Source organism: Drosophila innubila, chromosome X (assembly GCF_004354385.1).
Source record: "Drosophila innubila isolate TH190305 chromosome X, UK_Dinn_1.0, whole genome shotgun sequence".
Lineage (NCBI taxonomy): Eukaryota > Metazoa > Arthropoda > Insecta > Diptera > Drosophilidae > Drosophila > Drosophila innubila.
In genome coordinates, this window is record NC_047626.1 from 7,920,417 (window position 1) to 7,928,010 (window position 7,594).

Sequence of the window (7,594 nt, forward strand, 5' to 3'; positions counted from 1 at the left end):
TCCTAGAGCAGAACTAGAATTAAACTCTTATAAAAAGTATTTTAATAATATTTTAGTAATATTTAACATTCCGATTCTAGCTATTAAGACTGTTAAAAGCAAAGTTAGAGGAACAACAACAGTGGTTTGTTCCTAACAAACTAAAACGAAAGAATCATTTGACATAGGCAACGAAGGTATGAAACTACTTCATAAAAGAAAACATAATTTGAAATAGATAACAAGAGCTATAAAAAGAAACGCACTTTATCACCTAGTGCAGAAAAGTGAGAAGTTACTCAGATTTGAATCAAAATTTGGTATAGCTGAAGAAAACGATTGGGAGAATGAACTTCTATGTCTCCCACCTAAATACCACAACATTGAAGAGCACATCCTTGCTGATGCTGTAAAATATATTATTAAGCTCTTCAAACAGGAAGATAAGAAAACATCGTTTGGAATAGGTATCAAGAGCAATAAAACGAAATGTATTGCATCACCTTGTACAGAAAAGAGAGAAGTTTATCAGATTGTAAGAGCCGTCAATAAACCCTTTTTAAATGCAAGTACTATGAATCCAAACATTCAATTTAGAGATATATTTTCTAGATCTTCATAAAATACAAGTAAATATATGTATTTACAATTATAAAATATAAAAATATAAAATATTTTGACAAACATTTTGCATCGGAAAAATTCAACAATATTTCAGACAATTAAGAAATCGCTTGCAGAAAAGAGAAAGGTACTCAGATTGCAAGAGCGGATAAACATTAAATTACAATGTTTGCTTCCAATAAAGAGCATAAAAAGATCTTTTGTTTCATTAGTCGATTTAATTAAAAAAAAACAGACCACAAAACCAAAAGATATGGTGAAAAAAAATTGATAACTTGTGAAGACGTTGTATTAATCTCTTAACGAGAGAATTTGAAATTGGCAACGAGAATATCAAAACTACTCCATGTAAGAAAACATAGTTTGCATCACCTTGTGCAGAAAAGAGAGAAGTTACACAGATTGTAAGATTATTCCAAAATAGTAACACCATTTTAAGACGACACATAAGAATAAAACAAAATTCAATTCAATCAACGCAGAGCGAAGATGTTTAATTAAAATAAAAAAAAATGTTGCCAAAAATAATCTGTATATTAATTTTCGCAATAAATTTTAATTTTGAAAACTGTAATCCAGTATTCAATATTGATAAAAAATAAAATCAGAGCGAATAAACAAAGTTTACAATTGAATATCACATTACCGAACAATGATTTGGTAAAAGTAAGCCTTTCATTTGAATTAATGAACCAAAGACGAAAACTACAATACCACCTATAAGTACAACTACAACACAAGAAACAACAACTAATGCTGATCATAGTGGAGATAATAATGATGAATTTGATCTTATAGAGAATTTGATCTCATATAGGTGGTATATTAATGCAATAAAACCTCACATCAACAACAAAGTAATAATAGATCTAAACGATTTTCTTATAAAAGAAAGCCACATTGTTTTCCTACGGTTGATGAAATTTTCGTCGAAAATTAATTGAAAAAGATAAAAATATTGATGGTATACTTGAATTATCTAATGTGGTTTATCGATATTTTAAATTAAAGTACTTGAGAAGTGTTATTGATATATATAAATTTGTTGTAGTCATCATAGTGACTATTTAAAAAGGAAATTAAGAATTTATTATTGTCATTATAATATAAATGATAATAATAATCAGAAAAATTATTTGTTTAAACGAGACTTTAATAATTTAAATGAAAACAATCAACAAAAATTCGATCAGTCGAAGAGAAACATCGGAACCTATTTATTTTACTCATATGGGCAACCGGATACCCAGCACTAGCATATACATTCACATATACTTGGGTCAGCGATAGTCCCGCACCCAGCACTGATATCAACAACAACAAACCACAAAACACTATCACCAAAACCACATTGCCCCACAAATGCCACAAATTGACCTTGAAACATCTCATGCCCAAACTACGCTTATCGAAAAAACCACAAACTAGCGGTTAAACCGGCCAGAACATATAAATATATCCTACCGATTCTAGAAACAGTTCTAGAGATACACCATGCAATTAAAGTAAATTTTGAACACTTTGGAGAGTATTTCAAAATGAAAAATAATTCAGAGATACCATTATTGAAATTTGAAACGCAGTATATTCCCAATATATGTATATGAATTACATTTTTTGTGAATATTGCGGTGAACGTTTTCAACATAATACATCCTTAAGACGACATTTAAGATGTAAACATAACATAAACAATCCGATAGTTGACAATACGCGTTATTGTGATATATGTGATGTACATGTTGTAAACAGTAAATGGTCAAGTCATTTACGTACTAACTTACACAAACAGTTATCTGCTGTCTATATAAATGATAACTTGAGATGTATAAGAAGTGCATTTAAAAATCGTATTGAGGCATACGTAATTAAAAATCCGAACAAAGACTGTTTTAATGTATCGACCTTTTTCCAAATAATCAACAGACAAGTGTGTGAATTATTAAAAGATGCTTTACAAAAGCATATTAATATAAAGTTTAATTTTGAACTCTACTGTAATTATGTGTTAATCAAAGAAGGTGAAGACTATTATGAAACGGATCTAAAATCACATCAAACGAAAATGCAAATATTGTGTGCTACAACGGATGATCACGAGCTGAATGAGATAATTAATGAACTATATGATTATATAAAAAGTGAAATGAGTGAATTTCAAGAACGAGACAGCGGTTGGTCTTTATCTGAAATAGTACATTTAGAAGTGAATATTAATAAATATCAACCGTTAAAGGGTACAAATTTCATTCGTTTACCGCAAAATATAAGTAATAAAAAAGCTTGTGTTAATGTTCAAAACAAAGATATATTTTGTTTTAAATGGGCATTAATATCCGTCTTCTTTAATAACAATGATAATGTTGATCACAACTATCGTGTTTCTTTATATAAAAAAGAAATTCATGACATTACCGCAGATATAATAACGATAAATAATACTACATTAAATTTTGTGGGAATTGAGTTTCCAACGCCGGTTACCTCTATTAAAACATTTGAAGCTAATAATCCTGAAATAAGTATAACTGTTTTGGGATTGGATGAAGATGATGAGGATCCTAAAATAATCGGACCTTACTATTATACTAATAATAAAACAAGTAAAGTATTACATAATATATACTTATTACTTCTGGAAGAGGAGGATAAATCTCACTATGTTTGGATTAAAAACATGTCAAGGTATATATATATATATATATATATATTTCTATATATATATAGAAATTTCTAAACTTTATTCTTTTTTTATTTCGACAGATTGATGTATAGACAAGCTTCAAAACATCATGGGAAAAGCTATTTATGCAACACATGTCTACTAAATTTCAGTGATATCAACAAACTGGAACGACATAGGAGTGAATGTAATAAAATAGTTACAGAATTACCAGAGGGGAAGGATTCGATTTTAAAGTTTAGAAATTTTAAAAAGCAAATAGATGTACCGTTTGTAGTTTATGCTGATTTTGAATGTATATTAGAAAAGTTAGATATAAAACAGTCGGATAATATAAGAATAGTTCAAAAGCATATCCCCTATGCATATAGTTACTTTATAAAATGTTCATTTGATGATAACTTAAATATATATAAAATATATCATGGTGAAGACTGTACATTAAATTTTATACAGAGTTTATACAACGATTGTTTAATGTTATACAAAACTCAATTACGTGTAGTTAAACCAGTAAATCCATTAACAATTGAACAATTAAATTCATTTAATTTAAAACAAAATTGTCATATATGTGGAGGTTTATTTACTAGAAATGATAAAGTTTTAGATCATTGTCATTTAAGTGGAAATTATCGCGGTGCTGCTCATAATGACTGCAACTTAAATTAAAGATGTTCTAGTTTTTTTCCCATATTTTTTCATAATCTCTCAGCATACGATTCTCATTTATTCATAAAAGAATTAACAAAAATTGAAGGTGATATTACTGTAATTCCTCTAAACAAAGAACATTATATATCTATAACAAAGAAAATTCAATTAGGATTTCATGAAACTTTTGAACTTAGATTTTTAGATTCATTTAGATTTATGCCATCAAGTCTAGATAGCTTAGCAAGTTATTTAACAGATTTAGATTTATGTACTGTAAAATTATTTTTTGAGAAACCTGAAGAATTTCAATTGGTTAAACGTAAAGGCATATTTCCCTATGACTATTTAAATTCAATTGATCGTCTTAATGAAACGCAATTACCGAATCGCAAAGAGTTTTACAATAAATTAACTGATAAATCATGTTGTGAAGCTAACTATGAACACGCACAGAAAGTATGGAATGTGTTTAAATGTGAAAATTTATTAGATTATTTATTATTATATTTAAAGTTGTGGGGACAACAACAACAATGAAAGCTGAAGGATCATGTGCAGAGCCCTCAACAACAACAATTTCAACAATAACAACAACTACATGTGCAGAGCCCTCATCAACAACATCTACATCTGAAGCAATTTCGCCAACAATTTCATCAATAACAACAACAACTGATGATGAAGCAGACACAATAATAAAAACAACGAATGAATGTGAAGGAGACTCATCATCTGAATGTGACACAATAAATAAAATTAATTTGGTTAAAACACCAATTATGCCGAATATGATTGTAATTGTGAATATTTTGTTATTAATATTTTTATTTCTTTTAATAATGCTAGGTTTTATAATTTTAATTGTTAGTGTACGTCAGGGAGTTCATGATTGTCTATATGATCATAATAATAACCCTAATAATTATGACATGGATGTGTATAATCTATAATCTATAATAATAAATAAATAAACACATATTATATCAATTTAAAAAAACAAAAGTTTTCTTTTTATTCAACTTCATTTCGCTTTTGTTTATCAGCTATCACACTCTTATACATGCTTTCAGCTCTCTTTGTTTTCAGCTTCAGCTCTCTTTGTTTTCAGCTTCAGCTCTCACACTCTCATCAACAATTAACGATAACACCCACCACACACAACAACAATTTCTTATCTGCTACCCCAACAGCGGCGGTCACTGTCACCCCCACCGTCACTCTCACCACGACGCTTGACGCGTGTCCCCACTTCCGAACTTCCCCCCCTTATCTTACACCTGCGGTCTGCGGTCTGCGGTTTTTCCATATAGTATAAAAGTGGCCCAAAGTGCCCACAAACATCCTACTACGATGAATATTTAATTTTTTTAAATCAACCACCTGAAGTTTTATAATTTCTAGATTACAAGTATTAATATATTATAATGTATAATATAATGTATTATCTTAACGAAAGAATTTGAAATCGGCAACGAGAATATCAAAACTACTTCATGTAAGAAAACATCATTAGAAAATAGGAAACAAAGGCAACAAATGAAACGGATTGATTATCCCAAAATAGTAACACCATTTTAAGACGACAGATATGAATTAAACATAGTTCAACTCAATCAACGCAGAGCGAAGATGAAACAACATCTAATAATAAAAAAACGCATTATTTTAATGAGTGTAATCATCATGTTGAAAACGGTAAATGGGCTTATCATTTACGTACTAACGCACATAAAATAAAATAAACGATAATTCAAAATGTATAACAAGTGTTTTACAAAATCGTTTTGAAACATTTATGTGAACGAATCCAAATAAAACCAGTTTGAATATTGAAATTTTCCCTTCTAATCAGGCAAGAATAAGTCAGTAAGCTTTTATTGAATATAACCACAATAAAGCCAAACATTAAGATGAGGGTACAAAAAACTTCCATTGCGTTGGAACTAGACGAACATATTATATATCTACCGGAAAGATATATTCATATGGCTGAGGAATCGTTAAAAAAGAGTAAAGTTTTTCCGAACTGGTATGGAAATCGAGGGCAATAAAGTGATTGAGTTGTATGAACTGGAGAATGCATGGCGTACAGATGAATTTAAAGTAAAGAATAAGTATGACGGCAATGTTCAAAATTTATATAAACAGACGAGAAGAAAACGGTGTAGAAGAAAGTTCTTGTATAAAAGAAAACCATGCAATGCTATATATAAATCGATTATATATTTTTAAAGCATTGAATTAAAAACAAGAATAATTAGTTTAAAATTGAACATCAATCTTGTTTGACGTAGTTTCCGGAAAGAATACAAATGACAACATAAATATCAGGTGATCAAAATCTTTTACAATATAATAAACCGAGAGAGTTCCACTGATCACACTATCGAAGAATTTATATAGCTTTAATTGGAACAACTAGTCGAAATTTGAATACAGCGCTCTGCAAAGGCATCAAAAGTGACTGAGCACAGGGTATCCTACTTTCGAGTACGCTCGAAAAATCAGAATTGCATCACACAAAATCAATAGTCGAATTTTATAGCTTTAAATATGTAACAACACCAAAATCTCTGCTGAAGAAACAACACATTGAAGTTTAAAAGCATTAATTGTTGAACGATTTAATAAAACAGGTAAAGAAATTATGGAAAAAGAATTTAGTTATAATGGAACCTGTGACTGGGTTGATATTTATCAGTATTTAATTGATAAATATCATAGAAATTTGGATCAACCCATTCAAATACAATTTAATATTATATTTTGGTGATTTCAAATATTCTTAGGGCCGGTTTTTCAATGTGTCCTTAAAGTGTTTGGTTTATGTTATATGCTTATACAACACATTCAATTTTAAACTGCTTTAAAGCAGTTTATTTTTGATGAGAGGTGGCAACATCAATATGTCAATGTGACGTCAAGAAATTGAATAACAAATTTATCAAATCGACAAATTAAGCGACTAATTGCGGTTCCAAAATCCCCTAAATTCTTTTCCCATAATATCCGTTATTAAAAATGCAGTATCATCCAAAACCTCAAAACAGATTAGTGTAATTTAATAGATTCTTTCATTATAAGAAGAGCTCAGATTTTGCATATTTTTATATTTTTGAAGAGTTAATTTAGGTAACTTCTACAACAAGGTTCGTATATTCGATATTACGATATTCGATATAACGATATTCATATTTTTAATTTCTTTGCATATTTGCATAATATGCGTACAAAGTTTGGTAATAATCGAATGAAGTCGATGAAAATATGCAAAATTCGAGGTCTAATTATAAGAATCAGCCAACTACTTTCTCAATTACTCCCTTACTGCTTCCTCAACTGCTTTATTAATAAAACATATTTATATTATAGTGTTTAAAAATTGCCTCTAAATGATAGATAGTCTAACATATAAGGCTTAAGAAGACATTGAAAAACCGGAATATTCCCTATAATTCAAGACATATATACATATAGCGAAGTCGCGCATAAAAGACTAACGCGATAACCCCTGACACCTTCCACAACAGGCGGAAACAGGCTCTAACTACTCAATAAACATCTAAATATAAGCTCCACTGATCAGTGTGATCAGACCGAAGAGCAGATCAGACAACAACAACAACAACACAAACGCATATTGTAAAATTC